This window comes from Eublepharis macularius, chromosome 14, assembly GCF_028583425.1.
Source record: "Eublepharis macularius isolate TG4126 chromosome 14, MPM_Emac_v1.0, whole genome shotgun sequence".
In the NCBI taxonomy this organism is placed as follows: Eukaryota; Metazoa; Chordata; class Lepidosauria; order Squamata; family Eublepharidae; genus Eublepharis; species Eublepharis macularius.
In genome coordinates, this window is record NC_072803.1 from 31,581,316 (window position 1) to 31,603,983 (window position 22,668).

At 46.2% G+C, this 22,668-nt stretch overlaps 1 protein-coding gene across 7 annotated transcripts in view; it reads right to left on the reverse strand.

Moving 5' to 3' along the window:
- Positions 1–22,668, reverse strand: part of SORBS3 (sorbin and SH3 domain containing 3) — an 82,122-nt gene that overhangs the window by 55,357 nt on the left and 4,097 nt on the right. For 4 of the 7 annotated variants that reach the window (XM_054997367.1, XM_054997373.1, XM_054997372.1 and 1 more), the window contains exon 1: positions 14,352–14,618. The exons of 1 other annotated variant lie outside the window; for it this stretch is intronic. The gene's annotated coding sequence lies outside the window, so the exon portion shown is untranslated. Of the gene's footprint in view, positions 1–4,193; positions 4,297–7,514; positions 7,532–14,351; positions 14,619–22,668 lie in introns of those variants that run through there. 2 more of the 7 variants (XM_054997368.1, XM_054997369.1) reach the window with 2 other exon arrangements.

Genomic DNA, 22,668 nt, shown 5'->3' on the forward strand with positions numbered 1-22,668 from the left:
CCATGTGGGGACTGGAGATCCCCTGCCATTTCAGCATCTCCTGATGATAGGGACCAGTTCCCATTGAGAAAACGGCAGCTTTGGAGGGTAGATTCTATGGCAGTATACTTTGCAGAGGTCCCTCCCTTCCCCAACCCCTGCCCTTCCCAGGCTCCACCCCACTAATCGCCAAGAATTTCCCAAGACAGAGTTGGCAATCCTATCCTATACCTCACTGGGCAACCAAAGAAAGCCTACAAGCAGGGCATAGGGGTCTTCCAGTGGCGTAGCATGGAGGGGGCCAGAGGGGCAGTTGCCCCAGGTGCAAAATTCATGGGGGCGCAAGAGACTGTGTCACACCCTTGGGGAGGCAGCCCACACCACCTATGTGCTAATGGGGCGGCTGGCTCCGCTGCAGCTGCCCGTGCTGCCACAGCCAGCTCGGCTGCTGCAGGAAGGTCCATGGGGAGGCTGCCTGTGAAACCTGCATGCTGACGGGGTGGTCAGCTCGCTGGGTGCTGAGCTGGCTGCAGCAGCGCGGGCAGCTGCAGCAGAGGGAGGTGGTGCGCCCTGCATGATGACATCACCAGAAGTGACATAATCACGTGGGCCTGGGAGCACGCACATGTACGCGATGTAGAGAAAAAAAGCCCCGATACTTGCCTTGCCTGGGGTGCACTCAACCCATGCTATGCCGCTGGGGTCCTCCCCTACTGTTACCCTTAGCAACTTCTATTTAGAGGTAAAGTACCTTTGGACGGGAAGGTCCCATTTAGTCACACTATGCCTTGTAGCCATTGATGGATCTATCTTCCATGAATGTATGTGTCTAATTCTCTTCTAAAGCCATCTGTCCTAGTGGTTACATCATTATATCCTGTGGCAATGAGTTCTACAAATTAATTAGGCATCATGTGAAGAAGAACTTTCTTTTGTCCATTGTGGATTTTCTGGCCATCAATGTCATTGGGTGTCCTCAAGTTCTAGGATTATGGGAAAGGAAGAAAAAAAATCCTGTCTACTTTCTCCACATCACTCATAATTTTTTTAACCTGCAATGAAAAAGGACTTCCAGGAACATTATGCAAAAGAACACATGTGGTCAGGGCACACATTGACCGATCACGTAGAAAAGCCCTTGATGTTAAAGAGCCAAATAATCTAAGTACAAAAAAAAATACAACTGTGCAATCAAAGTAGTATTTGTTTATGGGAGACAGTCACTGCCACTTGGATAACAACTTGTTTGTGTCTTGGTGGCGTGACCTTTCTTTTCCACTTTTCTTTTTATGGTTGTTGATTTTGGGATCTTGCAGGGCTTTCCAAGCATGGCTAAACTAACCCACCACACCCTTGCTGCTCAACAACACCATGGCCCTGCTCCAGTCCAGATAGTGAGTTATCTGTGCTCAAAAGCTGATGGATAGAGGCAAAATCTCAAGTTTTGTAACCAAAGTTACTTCCACATGGAGCTCGTACTTCACCTGCCCCCCCAATTGCAGCATTTTGTGTGGGGGGGAGGGGGGTCCTCACAACATGATTGTATGTTCACTGTCTGAGTCTTCCCAGGCTACTCTCTGCAGTTTCCCAAACCTGTTTTGGTAGTATCTTTCCTTAAGAATTGTCCTCAAAATGGCAGGCTTTTTGACTACCGCCCCCCCTCACACTAGCAATATATCTACTGCTACTTTTAAAAACTGTCAGAAAACTTACCAATGATGGGTGCAAGGGGAAAGCACAGAGACAGTCCCGTGCAGAGACATTCCGAGCAGCAATGAGAGCAAAGTGGAAAATTGTCCCCTGCTTGGGAGCCACCCAAGATGGGAATAGAAACCAGGAGGATCCCCAATTCCCAGTTCCCTCTGTACCTATACTTTCCATATAGCACAAAAGGATTCAGGGAATCCTTTTTCCACATGAGGAAAAAGGATTCCCTGAAGATGATTTAAAGTGTACTGCTATAAATAAAAAACCTGAAGTAATAACTGAAAAGGGGAGAGATGCCTAAACAGTGTAACGTTTGTGAGATCACGTGGTTGTATCTGTCAAGCTTTCACACTTGGGGGGGGGGGCATGTAATATAGCCTTCCTTTTTATCTTCTCTCTCTCCGGTTGGTTGTTTTGTGCTAGCTCTGGAAACAAAGGAGACAGGCCATGCTAGGTTTTGCTGCCCAAACCGTTGCCAGTTCCCACCCAAGCACAGAGGAAATGATTTAGCATTTTTGCTCATAACAATTTCAAGTGCCCCGAGGCAGGGAGAAGTTCCATAGACCACACACCCATTTACCTCACCCACAGTCCTCCAAGGAGCGGAAGACTTAAGGGCCATGCAAAGGAAGATCCTAGTAAGGGTGAAGGTTAGTAGAAGTTGCCCATATTCATAGAGTATCTATGAACCTAGGAAGTTGCTATATATGGAGTCAGAGTATTAATCCATCCAGGTACTGTTGCTATATGCATATTTTGCTTCACTTTGGTTTCCTTACTATAGCCGTTTGGGGGGGGGGCACAGTCATACAATGCCACCAGTGTAATCCTAAGTAGAGTTAATATTTAAGCAGTAGTATACCCTTCTAGGTCCATTGATCACAGTGTGTAGCTGTTGCACTGATCTTCTATTCTGACTGGTAGCAGCTCTGTAAAGGATCCTCCTCCCCCCCCCCCAACAACCAAAGTTCTTTTAGTGGAGAGCAGGGGCTGACCTGGACACCTTTTGCATGCAAAGAATATGCTCTAGACTACAACTAGCCCATAGCCCATTTGCCAGAGACCTCCTGGAGCCAGTTCACACATGCTTGATTTGTCTCTTGATGATCAGAGCATTCAAATGATGGCTCCCATGTATGAACAAGTCATCACAGATCAAAAAATCAGGGACAGAAGAGACCTCTCTCTATACCATAATCTCAAACACAAATTTTCTAACGGAGGTGGCGTACATGTTAAGCAATGAACATGCATGTGCGAATCCATTCCCAAAAGGAACATGCACTATTTTCAGATCCAGAGTTGGTGATCCGATTTTTACCAGAGTGAATTATGCTTCTGTTCCTAACCTTTTGCAAACCACTCACAAATCAAATTACTCCCATCATGAACTCATCCCATGAGCTTATACAGATGGGAAGAGATAAAGAATGGAAATCAACTGCTTATTTTCCCTAAACAGAGCCCAATAGGAGGAGAAAGAGAACGGGTATATTTTACTGGCTCACAGAGGTCCAGGGAGTCTCAAGTCTGGGCTGCAAGCCCGTTACTAAGATACTGGCTGTTTGTGCCATTTCAGAAATAAAGAGACATTTTTCTTTAATGACTCATGAGATTAAATGTAAGGGTGGAATCAGTTGTGTGGATGACAAGTTTATAGGGAACCCAGAGCTCCATGCCCTAAGGGCTGATGAAATGTGTGAATGAAGGTGCTCCCTCAATTTACACGCAGCCAAATGTGCTCAGAGGCTGTTGTATAGAACAGCATTGGATTTTCAGGCAATGTCTCCAAGAATCTGAAGGACCACTGTGTACCAGCATGCAAATATTTCCACACCCTACAGTGCAAACACTTAAGAGAAAAGCAGGTCAGGAGGAGAGAGGTAAGGGGCCAGCTGCATGCCTGAGCAGGAAGAGAAAGGAAGGAAAAAGAGTCCTGTAGGGAAGGAAAAACCTTTGCAGGCTGATCCAGTGAATGGCTGGTGTAACTGTATCAGCAACAAGCTAGGCAGTTTGATGGGCAAAGCAGGAAAATGCCCAACTGCAAGTTGTAAAATGAGGAGAGTAAAAGGGATCGTTTGTCACTTCCCAGAGAGGAGGAGGACTCCTGCACCTTAACTCAAATGCTATAAATTTAAACTGGTGTGGTGCTCGTATTAAACAGGTTGATGATTGCCAAAAGAAGTCTGAGAACCATAATGCTCCAAAGCTGAGAATGTTGTTATTGCTAATTTTGGAGATCAAGAACCATTTCACAGGACTTTAGTTTTCAGGTTGCAAATTATATGTGCAGAAGTTTACTTCTGCATGCAACTCTCTTTTGATGGATTAGGGCTGATGGAGTGATGCACATACTGTAGCGCAACTTGAAAATGCTTCTGTTAAGAAGAAAGTACTGTGCAATGGTTGGGACTGGAGGCAATTAGAGAATTTAAGTACACTAAGAAAATCAAGTAATAATGCCTCCAGTCTCAGAAGATGTCCCAGGCTGTTTCCATACTGCTTACCTTCCCTTGGAACGACCCAAAACATCGCGCAAAAAACGCGGAAGATCACGTTTTCTCACACGAGATTTGCACGATGTCGCCCTTGTCAAGTTCCTATGCATCCCTAGGGGAAGTAAAGATTTGTTTAATTAAATAGTTAGTATGCTTTTCTCCCAATGGGAACTCAAAGTGGCTTACACCATTCTCTCCTCCACCATGGCCGTTTTCACACTGCATACCTTCCCAATGTCACGCAAATCTCGTGCGAGAAAATGCGATCTTCCACGTTTTTTGCACGATGTTCCGGGTTGTTGTGAGGGAAGGTAAGCAGTGTGAAAACAGCCCATGATGCTCGCAACAGCCTGTGAGCTGTGTTAGGCTAAAAGTGTGTATCTGGCCCAAAGGCATCCAAGGAGCTTTCATGGCAGAGTGGGGATTTGAATCTGGGTCTCTCAGATCCTAGTCCAACACTATCACAACTGCACCACACTGAACTCAGTCTCAAGGCTTAATCTCCCACATGTACTGATTTATGGTTCCTTTCACTGAGGCATGTTCCATTTCTCCACTGAACACAATCCACATAGTACCTTTCATTAGGATCAACAAAATTACATATAAATGAGCATGATCTTCTGAGTTCACCAGATCTCTTCATCAGGCTGCTGCCTTTCTAGGACCAAGCACTAGGTCTCTGAGGCCAGTAAATGTAGTCGCCAACCTCCAGGTGGTGGCTGGAGATCTTCTATTTATTTATTTACTTTGGCTTTTTATTCCACCCTCCCCACGAGGGGCTCAGGGTGAATTACGAATGTTCTCTAGGCCACAGAGATCAGTTCCTCTGGAGAAAATGGTTGTTTTGGAAGGTGGATTCTATGGCATTATACAGTGCTGAGGTCCCTGCCCTCCCCAAACTCCATCTTCCCCAGGCTCCATCCCCCAAATCTCCAGGATTTTTCCAACCCCCAGAGCTGGCAACCCTATAACTAGCAACATAATCTCCCACTCCCTGATTCTACCACACATAGCCAGTCTCATGGGTCATTAAAGAAAAAAATCCATTTAATTTCTGAAATGTCATAAATAGACCATATCATGGTATTGGGCTTGAGCTTGGACCTCCCTAGACCCTGATAAAGGGTATCTTCCCTTCCCAATGCGCAGGCCCTGCCCTCAATTTATTGTTCCATAAAAGGCAATTTTTCTTGGAGGGAAGGGTAAAAGCATATATGGGTGGGAGGAGGAGTGAAAGTTTTTGCAAAGAACTAAAAAAAATCCTTAGCTTCATTCCACCAGCTAATTTTCTTCCTCTTATTCTTCAACTGATCCAAAATAGGAGGGAGATGCCAGCTGGGTGACAGAGCGGAAATCATATGGGCAGTGGCAGTTCAACTGAGGGGGCTAAGATCTACGTTCCTTAAAGATGCCATCAGCTGTTGCTTTTAAATAAGTGCTGTTACCTAAAGATACCATTAAGCCACCATTTGTTGTTCTGGTACAGAGAGATACCTTACTTTCAGTCAATAAAATATATTATCAGCCCAACCACAAATAAGTTTCAAGAATCAGCAAACTTGTGGCCAAAGTTAGTTTTCCTTGCCCCATTGTAATTTGTGAATAAGTCTACAATATAAGAGTGTAAGGAGAGCCCTGCTTGATCATACCAAAGTAGAAACTTGTAGTTCATCATCTTTCCCACCATGGTCAACTACTGCCCACAAGCAGAGGCCAAAGCTTCCCTCTTGCAGCCCCCACAACTGGTATGTATGTATGTATGTATGTATGTATGTATGTATGTATGTATGTATGTATGTATGTATGTATGTATGTATGTATGTATGTATGCAGGGCTTTTTTTCTGGGAAAAGAGGTGGCGGAACTCAGTGGGTTGCCCTTGGAGAAAATGGTCATGTAGCCGGTGGCCCCGCCCCCTGATCTCCAGCCAGAGGGGAGTTTAGATTGCCCTCCGCGCCGCTCAGCGGCGCGGAAGCAATCTAAACTCCCCTCTGGCTGGAGATCAGGGGGTGGGGCCACTGGCCATGTGACCATTTTCAAGAGGTCCCGGAACTCTGTTCCACCGCGTTCCTGCTGAAAAAAAGCCCTGTATGTATGTTTGTATATATGTATTATATTTTTAACCCGCCCTCCCCACAAGTGGGCTCAAGGCGAGGTACAACATTGATTAAAATACAACATACTGAAAAAGCATAACCTTCAAGCAGTATTCAGACCCACCCGAAAAATACAACAGATGCTACGATCAGCAAAAGACAGTAGAGACCCCCTCACCTCTGCAGGAGTATACCGTATACCCTGCAGCTGTGGACAAGTTTACATCGGGACCACAAAGCGTAGCATCCAGACAAGAATAAAAGAACATGAAAGACACTGCAGACTTGGACAACCTGAAAAATCAGCAGTGGCTGAACATAGCCTAACTCAAACAGGGCACAGTATCTTATTCCAGGACACCAAAATACTGGACAACACTTCCAACTACTTTGTCAGACTGCACAGGGAAGCCATTGAAATTCACAAGCATAAGCAAAACTTCAACAGGAAAGAAGAAACCTTAAGAATGAACAGAGCATGGTTTCCAGTTCTGAAAAACACCAGGCTAACAAAACACTCTATACTCGACAATAGCCCTGCAGAGAAGATTAGCACATCAAGCACCAATCCATATGCAAAAGAACCTCCTCAGGATACAGTGAAGCCTACCGCCATTAGCATTCCACACCCTGGGAAACTCTTACAGGATGACAGCTCAACCCCACCCCTCCTGAGTAGATACAAATGACCTGCCAACATCTTTTCCACACTGTGACACTGAGAGATCTCTGTCTTTTGGTGCTACACCTCTGAAGATGCCAGCCACATCTGCTGGCGAAACATCAGGAACTACAGTGCCAAGACCACGGCAATACAGCCCGGAAAACCCACAACAACCAGTATCAATGTCAGTTGGAGAACTTGAACCCAAGTCAACTCTCTAATCTTTGGGGAAAACTACAAAGTGTAGAAAGAGCAGGAGCCAATGGAAAGTGTGCTGGGAGGAGGGAAAACCAGCTGCAGTCAGCCATGTAAAGACGCTTGCAGTGTAGTTTTTGCTTTGAAGAACTCTCCAGCCGTCCCCCCCAGTCCTATATTGTGAAGTGTCAAACCCATTCCTGCTCATATTCCCTACCACAGTGCCACGTCCTCCTCTCAAACGACTTCTGAGCTTTAAGCCACAATTCCCTCCCTCTCACCCATTTATGATTTAGGGAAGGGGATTTATTCCAACACAGGTTCCAAGAAATAAGCCCTTGCCCCCAGTTTTACTCATCCTGCTTCTGTTACCTTTGCTTCCAAGTTTCTGGATCTTTCTGGAGGGAAACTGGCATGGGTATTTGGGGGGAGGGCATCTGGATTCAATTAGTTGTTACCGCCAACTCAGTGCTGTTTCTTTCAGCTTCCATGTAAACATTTCCACTCCTCCCCACCCATGTGTTCTATCTCCTCCCATCCCTCCATCCCAGATTGCGCTGCTAATGTTTATCGTTGGGCAAAGTTAATAACTGCCCAGTTTGGCTTCATCCTGGATGTTTCCTATTCAAAGATTCTCATATCTCAGATAGAGGAATGCTGGGGGTTGGGGGTGCTGAGAAACTAAACCAAACAAGGAATCACAGCAATCATTCATCCAGCCTGGGCCGATTCCAGATGACTAACCTTAAGGCGCTTCATGCCACCCTCTTCCGGATTGCGACAGGGAAAATGCGAAACATCACGTTTCCTCGCGCGAGTTTTGCGCGATGTTTCGCATTTTCCCCGTCGCGATCCGGAAGAGGGCGGCATGAAGCGCCTTAAGGTTAGTCATCTGGAATCGGCCCTGCTATGAATCTTGCCTCTCACAGCGGCCAAAATTGCGTACCTCGAGAATCACCACATAATTGACTCACGTATATATAGTAGGCTAAAACTTTGTCTGCTGCTTGTTGCTTATCTACCTGTCTGAAAGCTCAGCCCCGCTCTTCCGCACTAGCTGATCTTCTGTGATGTCATGGTATGTTCATGAGGAAAATGGTACACAAGAAAATGTTTCCAAACAGTTCAGTTGTGTATTGACTAGGAAGTTAAAATGGCCTTGGGCCAAGTCAAGGTGAGGTGCTGCAGGTATTGTTCAGCTCAGACCTGACTAACATTGCCAATTATGGGTGTTGGCTCACCTGTTGACTTTTTCCACATTGCCACCAACTAGCAGCAGTGAAGGGAGGAGGCAACTAGTGGGCTGACACCTATCAGTGCTGCTGCTGAAAGGTGCAAAGTTGCGCTTCTGCAATGCAGGCAGAGCTATGGCCCTCCAGGGCCCTTCCCTGTTCATTAAATTGCCAGTCCATTTGGGTAGCAAACTCAGCTTGGGTAGCAAACTCAGGGTCGAGCTACAAGTGACGAATGACACTTTCCTAGCAAGTGAACAGACTCACGTGTAATCCTCCCTGTTCACTTGCCATTCACTTGCTCTCCACTTGATCAAGTGGAGCGCAAGTGAACAGGGAGGAATACATGTGAATTTGTTCACTTGCCAGGCAAGTGTCATTCGTCACTTGTAGCTTGGCCCTCAGGGACAGGGAGCCCAGTGACAGAATGACCGAAGAGTGGTGCAAAGATGACAGAAAAGAATAGCACCTGAAGAAAAAAACGGCAAATGGAGTACAGAGCTGAGGAAAGGAGAAGCCAGTGCGAAAAGAGAGTGCTTCTGAGCAGGTTGGATGGCAGGCTGAAGATTAGGATGCTGACTGGGAAAGAAGATGGTTGAGAGATGTGGGGCAGAATAGGCAGGGGGAGTGGGCTGAAGATCACTTGGAGTGCAGTGAAACAGGGATGTCTGCAACCCTTGTGACCTGCCATTTGCCACCTGCTTAAGAGGCAGGTGTTAAGATGCAAGTTTTACAAAAGTAATATGGGACATGGCCCAGTTTAGATAGCTTTAAGGAGGAAAAGATTTTACATGGTTTTGTGGAAGGATGCAAGAGCCTAGCAATGCCCTCTTCACCCTTATTAACGCTCAAGGCTACAAGAGTGGAAATGAAATGGTTCATTTAGAAAGGGAGAAAAAGAAATTCTCTTTTGCCCAGGTACTCACCTTCCCCACTTCATGGGTCTTAAAGAAAGAAAGAACATGAGGATGAATTAATACCGCTGAACACTGGCTATAAAGACTAGTCTTGTGGGGGGGGGGGGTGCGCGCGCGTGCATAAAAAAAGGTACTGGTATTGGGGTTGCCAAGTTCTCACTGGGAGCAGGGGACCCTCACCTCCAGTGGGCCGTTCCTGCTGCTGCTCAGCTGGTTGGTGAGAGAAAAATATGGGGGGGAATAAGCAGAGGCCTCCTCGTGACATTACTCCCCAGGCAACCGGAAGCGACCGTAGTGAGTTGCTGAAGATACTCTAGCATTCAGGCGCATGTGTGTTATGTGCTGACAAGTCGCCTCTGACCTATGGTGACCCTATGAATGAAAGTCTTCCAAAAGTCCTATCATTAACAGACCTACTCAGATCTTGCAAACTAGAGGGTGTATTTTCCTTTACTGAGTCAAGCCATCTTGTCATAGGTCTTCCTCTTTTCCTACTGCCTTCCACTTTCCCTAGAATTATTGACTTTTCCAGAGAATCTTGTCTTCTCATGATGTGACCAAAGCACAATAGCCTCAGTTTTGTCATTTTAGCTTCTAGGGAAAATTCAGGCTTGATTTGATCTAGTACCCACTTATTTGTCTTTTTGGCCGTATATGGTATCTGCAAAACCAGCACCACATTTCAAATGAACCAATTTTCTTTCTGTCAGTTTTCTTCATTGTTCAACTTTCACATCCATACTGGGGACTACCATAGTTTGGATTATCTTGAGCTTGGTCCTCAGAGAGACTTCTTTATCTTGAAGGATCTTTTCGAGTTCCCTCACAGCTGCTCTTCCAAGTTTCGATCTGCTTCTGAGCACTATAACAAAATGGCGGCCAGTGTATGGGACCACTCACAAAATTGCTGCAATGAAGGCAAAAACCAATCACAAAACATTCATTCCACAAAAGTTTAGGAGGCTCCAATCCAAGCATCCTGCTGAGATGAAGACTGGGTGCTTCCAAGTGGGTGTTCGCCGCCAAAAAAAGATGGTGCCTTCCTTGGCTCTTCTGAAGCGTCTCCTACTATAATGAAATGGAGGACAGCAGGACTGGTTCTTCACTTTGGGGAAGAGATGCTTTGAGGAAGAAGCAAGGGTGCTCCAGGAACGCACTGGTGGGCACCAAGGTACTCATGGGCACCATGAGGGGGGACCACCCTAGCCCAATTGTGTTGGCCCCAGGCCAGGGCTTTTTTTCTGGGAAAGGAGGTGGTGGAACTCAACGGTGGAACTCAGGACCGCACAATGACATCACTTTGGGTCAGCTGGAACAAGGTGGGAGTTTTTTAAAGTTTAAATTGTCCTTGGCGAAAATGGTCATATAGCTGGTGGCCCCGCCCCCTGATCTCCAAACAGAGGGGAGTTTAGATTGCCCTCCATGCCAGCGATGTGGAGGGTAATCTAAACTCCCCTCTATCTGGAGATCAGGGGGCGGGGCCACCGGCCAAGTGACCATTTTCAAGAGGTGCCGGAACTCCGTTCCACCACGTTCCTGCTGAAAAAAAGCCCTGCCCCTGGCACTTCCCAGGAAGAGGTGTTTGCTAGCCAGCAGTGGCTGTGAACATTTTTACATCCGGTAAAAGATTAAAATGACAGCCCTCCATACCATTTTCTTTAAAAGGGTCAGTTTCTTATTACATTCTTATAGTCACTGGAGATAACTCTTTAGTCTTTTGTGCCCATTCTTTAGAGAAATCAAGGCAGGCAGCACAGTGGGGTTCAGAAAGAAAGGGTCAGCAAGGAATATTGGAACTGACATCAGATGAAAAGCAAATGTGCTACAGAGGAAACCATGGCAATGGCTCCATTTTCAGAACTTCTCTTGACCCACTGAGTGAACAGAACTCTCTTTGACTGACTAACCAGAGAAAATTCAGTGAAGGGCTATAAAGAGGAGAGGGCCCGAAGGCCAGCCATAGAAAAGAGGAGAGGGCCCGAAGGCCAGCCATAGAAAGAGAAGCTGATTATAACTAGCTGGGAAAAGGGGAAATCCAAACAGAAATATGCTGACAGATTTAATGGATGTCAGCAGAAAGAAAGAGATCAGTTTCATCATAATCACTAAGGAAATGAAAAGAAGCAATGACAGTTTCAATAACAGTAAAAAGTGGACAAAATGAAACATATTTTAGGGAGGGGAAAACAACGGAGCATCAATGGCATAAACACCAAAAGAGGACATGGAATCTCTTTCCTTGGAGATTTTCAAGGATCGGCTGAACTGCCTATTGATGATACTTTAAGAAGCATTTGGAGTCCATCTTGGGTCTACTGAGGTACAAAAGCCCTGTCATGTCTCTGTTCCACCCATTATTGTTGCTCAGCCAATATCTTTACTACGTTCACCGGCCATCAGTGTTCCAGATGGGTTTCATCTATTTAGAAGATGTATACGCTGTCTCTCAAGAGAAATGCTCAAGATGACTCTACTGTATTTTGGACCAAATAAAGTTTCTGAATAGTTTTCAAAGGCAGCCCCATGTAAAGTGATTTACAATGATCTAAACTGGATATGGTCAGAGTATGGATCACCTTGGCCTGATCATGTTTTTTGAGGAATGACCATAGCTGGTATATGAGTTGAAGCAGCTAGGGTGCTACATGCCACAGGTCAGGCTCCACTGTCCAGCAGCACCCACCAGCCTACGAGCCTACTCTTTAAGGGGGCATATAACACCTCCTCAGCACTTCGAGCAGGCCTGAATAACATAAGCCCCGAGGACCAATTTCAGACCTCTCCCTGTCCATTGGAGGAATTCTACTGATGCCAACCTTGCCCCACATCTAAGGCCCAGCGAAGGCCTCCAAAAGTGGACTTAGAGTGGTGGTGGGAGCACGCCTGCATCACTACATGTTTGTTCTTCCTCACACTGGATGCAGCAGCGACAGTGTGGTGCTGGCTCCAGTTTTTTGCAGCCTGTTATTACCAGATATGTATGCAGCCTGGACCACTGTGTCTGAAGGCCAAAGTAGAAGTTATGGTGTCCATGGGTCTGATCCATGGATGCCAATGCCATTTTAGAACTGAACTCAGCCATTTAAAAATCTGGCAAGGGCCCAATCCCACAGTGCAGTAGGACCAGGCAATCTTGATTCCCTCTACCCCCACCATGTGCTTTTTCAAGTGCCAAAATGGCTGTTCTGGCACTTGAAAAGGCACCCAGAGTCCTGTTACACTGTGGGCCCAAATCAGTATTGGGCCCTTGATTCATTTTTAAATGGTTGGGTTCAGTTCTAAAATGGCATTGGTATACTTGGGTCTGACCCATGGATGCTATAATGTCTAGTTTGGCCTGGTGTAAGTTACTAGGAGATTGAAAAACTTGTGTGCTACTTACCAAGCAGGAAAGTGCATAAGACATGCCATTGTCATAGGACTTTAGGTCAAGGGTATTGGTGGCTTGAGCAATAGCTTACGTAAACGCTACTAGGTAATGCTGCCTTAGCATGATCACTGAGCTCCAATTATTGCATCAGAGACGTTACCATCCTGTTTTGTTTGTTTATGTTTTAAGAGGCAGACAAAGCTATGACCGAAGTCCAGTGGCTCCTTAAGGACTAACGAAGTTTATTCCTGTATAAGTTTCCAGAGGCTCACTTAATCTCCCTTCTCTTCTGTGAATTTGGTTCGAAAAAAATTCGTAAAAATGGTTTACCATGCCATGTACATCTGTTGAAAGGAGTGGTTTAATTTTGCTGCAATAGACTAATACAGCTACTTCTGGAATTACTGTGAGAGATGGGGAGTGACATATTACTGTAAAAAACAACTAAAGGTAGCTCCCATGCTGTAATCCTGGATGTAGAAATGATGGAAGCAACTGGACTAGATGACCAGTCAGGTTCTCTGCCTCCGCCACCACCACTCACAATATAGTCAAAACACTGCCAATGTGACTTTTCCCAGTTCTAGTCACAGAACTGGATTCTTTTGCCATATGCTTGACCTTCTGGTGAGTACAGACCAAGGAGAACTCAGTCCTTTCCCAGATGTTAAACCTGCTACCTAGGAAACCTGGTTTTCAATCAACTCCTGAAGCTCTGAATATCATACCCTCACTCCCACGTGCTCATTCTCAACTCCTTTTAACTCTAAGTACCATGTCCTTCAAATATAACAGCCCTTTTGCCAGTCTCTGGGTCAGAGCTTTGGGATTCCTGCAGTTCAGGTATATGCTGAATACCCAGTCTTTCCTTTACTAGGAAACTCCAAAATTCCACCACTGGGTCGCTGTCTCTGGGGAGAAGAGAAAAACCCTTCCTGTTTCAATAACTTCTATTCATTAAAAGCCTGTAAGTGTATCATTGACAAATTGACTAAATCCTGGAAGTGGGAAGGGAAGAAATGTGTATGCCATGAAGTAAAATAAAATCCACTGTCAGAATGGCTTAAAATTATTTTGTTTAGGAAACGTAACATGAACATGTGTCACTCTAGCCATTGGACTCCACTCCCTCAAGAGCATTCCCTTTTCAGACAAGGACTTGAGATCCTCATAGATATCTGGATGCAATCAGATGGGTGGAGGTTGTAAATGACACGATGGCCCCTTGAGAGAAAAAAGCCAGTTTCTTCTCAGCTTATTAAACCAGTTGCTACACGATTCCTTGTTTCCCTCCCATATTTACGAGCCATTATGGCACCCCTGGCAATCTTGACCTTTGGGCTATTTGTTTATTCCCCCCCCCACACACACACACACACCACCACAGAAACCATGGGAGATCACAAGCAACAACTCAGGAAATCTCCCAGGGAAATCCAGATCTTTGCTTCTCGGCCAGAGGCGTTATTCTTCCAGTGCCCGTCTCGGAGTGCAAAACAGGAGTCCTCCTGACACAACCACCCAGCCTGGGATCCACAGGAATCTACTCTGACTGTGCAATGAGGCCCACCCAGTTGGCTCCTTTCCCCAAACCTGCAAGGAAGATGGTTAGAGTTCTTCCTCCCCTTACCTCCCCCCACCCTTAATCACACAAACCCTTGACACTGAGGTTAACATATGTATTTCCTACCTTCCAGAGAGAGAGAGCCGGCAGGAGTAAAAAAAATAAATTCCAGTTTCTTGCTGCTGGCCCAGCAAGTGATCCCTTGCAGTTGTGTCAACACAATCTTCGTGCCAGGGCTGGATGCCTCCTGAGCATGGCAAAGTTTCAGAATGCAAACTGGTGCTCCGTTAACTGCAGGAGGCAGGCAGGGAGAGCAGCAAGCAGAGGAGGGCACCGCTGGACTGAAAGAGTGTGCGTCTCTGTGTGCGCCTGTGTCTTTAACATTCAAGCTGCGAGCTGCAGGGGGAGCAAATCAACAGAAAAAACACACACACACACACTCGCAAAACATGAAAGGAAGACTATGCCAAAGAATGGAAATTATTTTCTTGACTAGGGCATGAAGGACTCAGAGGGTGCCCCTTACCTAAGTCTCACAGCACTCACAGAGGGATTAAAGGCCCCTGCACATGCCACTCAATTTAACGGCCGTCTGCAAGCATCAGAGGATTCCCACAGTCTCTTACAGAACATGTCAGAAAGCTGCAGTGTATATCAGTGTCTGACTGGAAGAATGAAACATTCCTCAGCCCGTGACAGTAGGCATGGCGTGGTGAACGAGGTAAGGGGTGGGCAACCTTTTCGGCCCAAATGCTGGGGCGGGGAGTAAGCCACTCTGAGTCCTGTTGATTGGGAGAGAAGCAGGCTATAAAGAGTTTAAATACATAGTTCAAATTAAAAAATGCAATGTCTACTTGTGAAGATGATGCTGTGCTGTGCTGGGCTAGGCTAGCAAACAAAATGGGAGTGAGGTGGGGAGGACAAGGGCATACTTGGCCAGACGTGCTTAGAGCAAGCTAAGTCCCAGCAGTGCTGCCAGCATTGCAAGGATTTACCTCACACTTGTACGGTGGCTCTGCAGGTCTCAGAGGAGATAACAACAACAACAACCGATTTATATACCACCCTTCAGGATGACTTAACACCCACTCAGAGCGGTTTACAAAGTATGTTATTATTATCCCCACAACAATCACTCTGTGAGGTAGGTGGGGCTGAGAGAGCTAGAAGCTGTGACTGACCCAAGGTCACCCAGCTGGCTTCAAGTGGAGGAGTGGGGAATCAAACCCAGTTCTCCAGATCAGAGTCCTGTACTCTTAACCACTACACCAAACTGGCGCAGATGACAGGCATAAACCATGCCTGGTGCCACCTCTTGCACCCTGCCAGTGCCTCGGCTGCTTGAGTGTTGATCTGGTTCCAGCAGATGCCATGCAAAATGGTCTGGTGTGCTGCTGTCGAGTGTCGACATGTCGACTGGAGGTTGCCTATCCTTGCTCTAGCATAAAGTAAGAAGAGTTGGCTGTTGCCAGGAAGTGAGTTTTGGGCACTCATATGTGCAGCTGGAAGGAGATAAATCTGAGCCACAGGAAGTTCTCTCACAGTACGCAGCTCATGTGCAGGAGAGCCTTTTGATGGATTGTGTCCCATTTTAATCAGTATACCTAGTGAGGTGCCATTTGGCATTTGTGGCACTGGCACCAAACTTGTCTGTGCCTTAAGGGTGGATATCCCACCTTAGGCCAGATTACCTTCTCAGCCTTCCCTCCTCTTTCCTTCCCTCTCAGCAGTATGGGGACAATAACACTGGACTACCTTACAAGGATGATGTAAAGATTACTGAGAGAATGTAAACACACACACACACACCCTCTAAGCTGCTACAAAGGTTAAGAATTGCTATCTGTTTTCAATTCTTTCAGTGAACTTAGTAGGTGGAGTAAATCCTCGCTGTCTCCTCTCCGAAGTACTGAAGAATCTTGCCCTCCCCAACAGAGATCTTCCAGGCCACATGCATGCTCCAGGTTCACCCCTAAATCTAATGCCAATGGGCAATGGAGCGGTTCAAGCAAAAAATCAAACTGAAGACTACAAAAGGTCTTTTGGAGTTTCCAGTGACATGTCCAAAGTGTGGGAGTGGAGCTGAGAGTTCCAGAGACCCGAGGCATTGAGCCAAAGCACTGAAGTCAATAACCGGAACATGCATGCGTGCACACACACACACACACACACATTCTGGCTGCGTTCAGTCTAGTTATGAAACACACAGTTGCAAAGAGGTTATGGGCATGTTCAGATGTGTGCACATGTAATGGCCATGCACACAGAGCTGGGCAGGCAAACACATGTCTACAAATACTTTTAAGTAACTAAATACACAGGGACATGCATGCATGATGATGAAAGTATATGCACAGGAATGGCAACACATACACATAGAGGAATATAGGCAGAGAAACACTGCCACAAACATCTGCATGTCTGTGAATGCACAAACAAATGTGCAATAGTGAATGTCTACAAGCACAGAAACACTTGAGGCTAAAATAAATAGTGTTATAGTAGATATTCAGATATCGGGATGCATCCAATCTGCTTTTCTGCTTGTGAAAAAGGAAGGGGCCTTCCTCTCCGGCCATTCTAAAAGGTTAGGCTGAGAATCAAAGGATCTGCATGTACAAAAGCCATGTGAGATGGATGCTGTAGCATAGAGAATTGGGTGAGATTGAGTGGAAATGGTGGCTGGCTGCAACCCATGAAATATATGCATGCATACTTGAAGGAAGGAAAGCACACTGATAATGTGTCTCTCTCACACAGAATCCCTATGCAGGCACCTGTAGGTAGGTTCAGTGTGCCTTTTCACATCCCTTTCATTGTGCGAGGGAATCTTGATTTATACCTCTATGTACAGAGTGCCTATGACTATTAGTTCTCATAGCCATAGAGGATGAATAGTTGAGCTAAAAGCAAGCCAGGCCCTTTGGATGGAAGATTTTAGATGAATTGCCTCCAATATACAGAGTGCCCATCCCTCCTTTCCTCTCCTGGCTGATACCATAGTATTGTTGTCCCAGCAGAGAGGTTTCCTAAACTGCATGCATGGAACAAATGAGACAACGGAATAGTAAATTGTCCGGGCTGATTGGTGAGGCTGTTAAAAAGAGCCAGTGTTTTCTTCTCTTTCCCTGTGTTCTCATTTCAGTTGACCCTGGCCTTAGAACTGGGGGGCGGGGGCTTTCCAAGCAAAACACTCATGGGGCATCAGGCCAGGTGCTCAGGCTCTCTTGCTAATGCAGCACGCTCACGAGCCCTTGAGAGATGCTCCACACAAGCAAGCACCTGAGGAAAAGGAAGAACTATCTTGGAAATGGAAGTCACAAGACCTGCTTCCATTGCTCTATCACCTAACTAAATACAGCACTCCTCTAAGTTCCAAAGAATCTCTGCACCAACTCCCTACATCACCAGATGCTTCAGTGCATGAAAGGGAAGGGTGGAAGTTTACTTCAAGAAAAATTATGCATCTCCTTTAAGGCCATGCTTTCCTGCGTGCATGTACATGCACACACAGAGCGGGTTCATATGTGTGGGACAATGAAGTAGCAGAATGGACCAAATCAAGATTGCAGGAGGTAGATTCCAATTTTGAATATTCTTCAACATAAAGATGCAAAAAAATCAGCACAGAAGAGGGGTGCCGTGCTTGATTCCTATTTACAGTTTTTAACATGAAGGTAAGTTCCAAAATACTGTTTTTAATATAAAGGTGAAATTCCAAAATGTAATTCTCCATCATTCTCTCCATCGTTTTGATGTAGTATAGCCCCATCACATTCTCCTGCATGCAACATAATGTAGAAGTGGAGTTCTGAAGGAGTAGCGTGACTAGTACCACAGGTAGGGGGAAATTGCTTTTTAAAATGTTCTTCTAAGTGTGAAAACTCTCTGCAAGCAGAAAACAAGCACAAGAAGGTCTAGAACTATTGTCCCTGATGTGCTAGTTTTATACAAACAGGGAGCATTCAAAAACAGTATCCCCTCCCACACAGTTAGGTGAGTTAGTAGCTGAACTAAACTATTAACTCAGGGAACCTGACTGGAGGAGAGGTGCCTACAGGAAGAGAGGCATGAGTAGGGTGGCCTTGACTGGAGATTGTATGTCTACAGGAAACACAAAACAGAAGGAGGGGAAAGTACCCAGAAGATGCAGAACAATAGCAGGGCTTGTCTGTTGCTGTATGACACAATGCCCACACTATACCAGGTGATAATCACTAGAAGCCCATTAATCTCTGACATCATATCTTATCTCCACTGTAAACTCACAAGATATCCTTAAGCAAGCCAGTATTCTTTCAGTTTTAGCTCCCCTCCTAATCTATAACAATACTGGCCTATATTGTAGGGTTGTTGTAATGCATTTTGATACTTGTACTCAAGGCTTTTTTCTGGGAAAAGAGGTGGTGGAACTCAGTGGGTTGCCAGCACAGGGGGCAACTCTTGGCGGAAGGCAGTGTCCCTGGTACTACATGCGCGCGCACAAAGTGCGCACACGCTCTCAGGACCAATGATGTCCCATTGGGTCAGCTGGAACAAGGGGGGAGTTTTAAAAGTTTAAATCGCCTTTGGAGAAAATGGTCACATGGCTGGTGGCCTCGCCCCCTGATCTCCAGACAGAGGGGAGTTTAGATCGCCCTCCGTGCCATGGCGCAGAGGGCAATCTAAACTCCCCTCTGTCTGGAGATCAGGGGGCGAGGCCACCAGTCATGTGACAACTTTCAAGAAGTTCTGGAACTCTGTTCCACCACGTTCCGGCTGAAAAAAAAGCCCTGCTTGTACTCAAAAGCATTATCTGGCTTCCAACATGGTGGGCATGAACGTGCCTCATGACACACACCCTTCTTTCCTCTTCTCCTCCTCACTATTTGGGAAAATCCACTCATGGGCTTCTCCAACCCTCCTGGAACTGTGGTCGTGATCCTAATCAGGCACCATGTGTGCAGGAATTGACGAGAACCCACAACTCATGTCTGACACAAGGTAGGGCTCTAGATCCAACTTGTGGATTCCATAATGCGTGAAGAGGAAAAAACTTACAAACACTACCCATCTAGAATTTGAGAACATAGGCGAGTCAGATAGGTTTGTAGGTGTGGAAAAGACGTGGGTTACCCGCTGCTGAAGAGCTTGGTCATGTAAACCCTCTAAAATGGAAAGCCATTGTGCTGCTTCAGTGCTGATACGGAAAGTGGCTGTTGATACTGGCACAAGCCCTGGCAAAGCCTTGATGGTCTCAGGATTGGACACCACAGGGCAGATTGTGTAATGACAAACGTTTGGAAAACAGCATACTGACACCAGCATGGTATCTCAGCTGAGTGTTTGATCCCGCATCAAAAAGATGAATTACTTCATTCATTGAGTAAATAGTTCCCTAACAAAGTTTGCACAGCAAGTAGAGGCAGGAGGACAAGAAAATAAAATTGGCTTAGGAGTCAGGACACCGACCAGTCAAATCACAAAGAAGAAACTGACAAACTATGCAGCAAGGAGGGCGGATTTTCACTGTTCATATCAGCCAGGGTTAACAAGGGCTGGCATTCATGACAACAAACAGAAGGGACAGTTGCTAGACACCTGCTTTGCCTTTCAAAAGCATTCCTTCCTAGGGCCACCCCAATACATGGCAAGATGCTGGCCGCATCTGCCATACCCATACCTGGCGGGTTGGGGCTGGAGGTTATGACGTTATGACTGTTTGTTGCAGCTGTGTTTCATTACTCTCCCAGGATATGAATTCTTGCTCCTAGCTGCTGGGAAAAGAGACCACATAACCTTGAACCCTGTGCCCTCCCCTGTGCAGATAGTTCCCAGCAGAACTAGCAGCCTCTAGGAAGTGGCGGGGGGGATGTTAGCCTGTAAATGATATATGCTCTTGATATTTGGATGTGCCTCATTCCTGACAATGAACCCCATAAGATCATGAACTAGCAGCTTTTCAATAAAGCTCTTACTAATAAACAGTGGAGTCTTTTGAAGGTTACTTGGCAGATCCTCACAATACATGTTCATTCTTCATGTGGAAAAAAAATGCCAGTCCTCCTCTCACAAATCAACATGGAACACATATCGATAGGTAATTCCGCGCAGACCTCATAGAGTTCCTGCTTATTTTAATGAGACTTCATCTAACAGATTAGTTTCCAGCTCATAGGCCAAATCTGTATCCTATTCAGTGGCTTCCAATGATGCCCCCAATCCACCTCATTATCTTGCTTACTAGTAGCAAAATCCACCTCTTCTTTAGCTTACTACAGTGATAAAATCGACACAATACAGCCATTAAACCTCAGCAGTTGCACCCTGATAGGAGAGGTCCATGCCCTATTAGAAGCTATTCTGCTCAAATGGGACCAGGGAAGCTCTCTCTTATTTTCTGGTCTGCTAGCTGATGGTGGACTATAAGCAGGGCTCTTTTTCAGCAGGAACGCGGTGGAATGGAGTTCCGGAACCTCTTGAAAATGGTCACATGGCTGGTGGCCCCGCCCCCTGATCTCCAGACAGAGGGGAGTTTAGATTGCTCTCCACGCAGCAGCACGGAGGGCGATCTAAACTCCCCTCTGTCTGGAGATCAGGGGGCGGGGCCACCAGCCATGTGACCATTTTCTCTGAGGGCAGCGCACTGAGTTCCACCATCTCTTTTCCCAGAAAAAAAGCCCTGACTATAAGTATTCAAAACCTATAAGTATTTCTTAAATAGTCCTCCACGTTGGATTACATTACATCTGCCATGGTGACCCCACCTGAAAGGGATAAACACATTCTGATGAAGTAAGACAAGTCTACAAAAGCTGATGCTATAGTAAAAATAGGTTAGTCTATTACATTTTAAGTAGTTACCCAAAATGGCATAGAAAATTCCCTCCTGCCCTTGCCTTAATACTTAGGAGTACTGCTTTATTTTAGAACATCCCAGTGTCATCAAACTATAGACCAGTCTGGTGCAATGAACAGAGTGTTGGACCCAGGAACGTGGACCCAGGAAATCGAGGTTCGAATCCAGTCTAGTACATTTTAACCTCACCCTTCCTCCAAGGAGTTCAGCAAGGTTCATGGGATTCTCATTTCCTGATTTTATCCTCACAAGAACTCCAAGAAATACATACAGTTGAGACAGACAGACAGACAAAGGATCCCCCCAACAAGCCTCATGGCAGAGTTAGAATTTAACTTGGAGTGTCCCAAATCCTAGTCCAACACTCTGTTATACTATAATGTGTCACTTATCTATAAAACGTTTTGGCTAATCATTGTTTCTCAGGCTGACAAACTTACAGGGCCTTCGGAAGAAAATAATGGGGAGAGGAAACATGTACGTTATTACAAGTTTCTTGGGCAGGTAAAAAGCATCAGATTATGGTTTTCATGGTACTCACCTGCAGGACTCTAACACACATTCCAATTAGCGTGCCTATTAGGGTAGCCAGATATCCAGCCCCGCCCCGGCCCCCATACAGTCTGTTTTTTCCTTGGACTGCCTGGGAGGAAACAGGGTTAAAATACTGAACAGCTCAGCCTCCTGTGCTAGGGAAGCAGCCAGCCAGCCCACTTGACCTCTTCCCTGCACGCCGGGGAAGCAGCTACCTGGCTAACCCACTTGGCTTCCTGCGCTCCAGTGATGATACCACTTACCAGAAGTGATGTCATCGCACTGGGCCCAGGAGCGCATGCACTCTTTGCACACGCACAATGGAATACTCAACAATGAGTGCTAGGGGGCCTGGGCAAATCCCTAGTCTTGCTACACAGGGGTGGTTGTTTTTGGGTTTTTTGGGTTTTTTAGGCCATCTAGCAGCCCTAGTGCCTATGGGTATGGGCCTTGCTACCCCAGCTTTGCTGCCATGCATGGTCTTCCCAGAACGCAACAGGAAAGAGGCTTAAACTTCTTGCCAACAGGCGCCTCTCCCCCAAAGATACGACTTCGTATCACAAAGACTTGCAGGCAGTGACTCACATGCATTCTGTTTTGAGAGGAATACACCAGATCCACCAGCTCATCTTCCTGCTGCCAATGAAATGCGCGTGGCCTTTGACCCTCACCTGGCAGCTGCATCACCTCCCTTGCTGAATTCCCTCTGCAGTGTTCTTGGGTTGCACTAAAATATTTAACACAGAACCAGGGGCTGAATGCTCTCCTGGCTTGGAGCTGAGGTGCCAGGCAATCAGATCTCTATGTCGGGACAGGTCCGATCAGGTAGCGCACTCGTCTACTACCAGTGGAATGTGCCTAAAGGGGGCCAGAGCACCCCTTTCTTTTAGGCCGTGAGGTCCCATTTTGCTCTGTCATTGGCTGTGAAGAGTCAGCCCCTTCAGCTGGGCAGCAGTCAACTTACCCTCTCTGAAGGAAAGGAGTGAAGAGAAATGTCTCGTGGCCAAAGAGTGAGCTCAAACACCTCTAGGGTTCTCTATGAAGAGGGATGCCATCAAATTCTAGGGAACA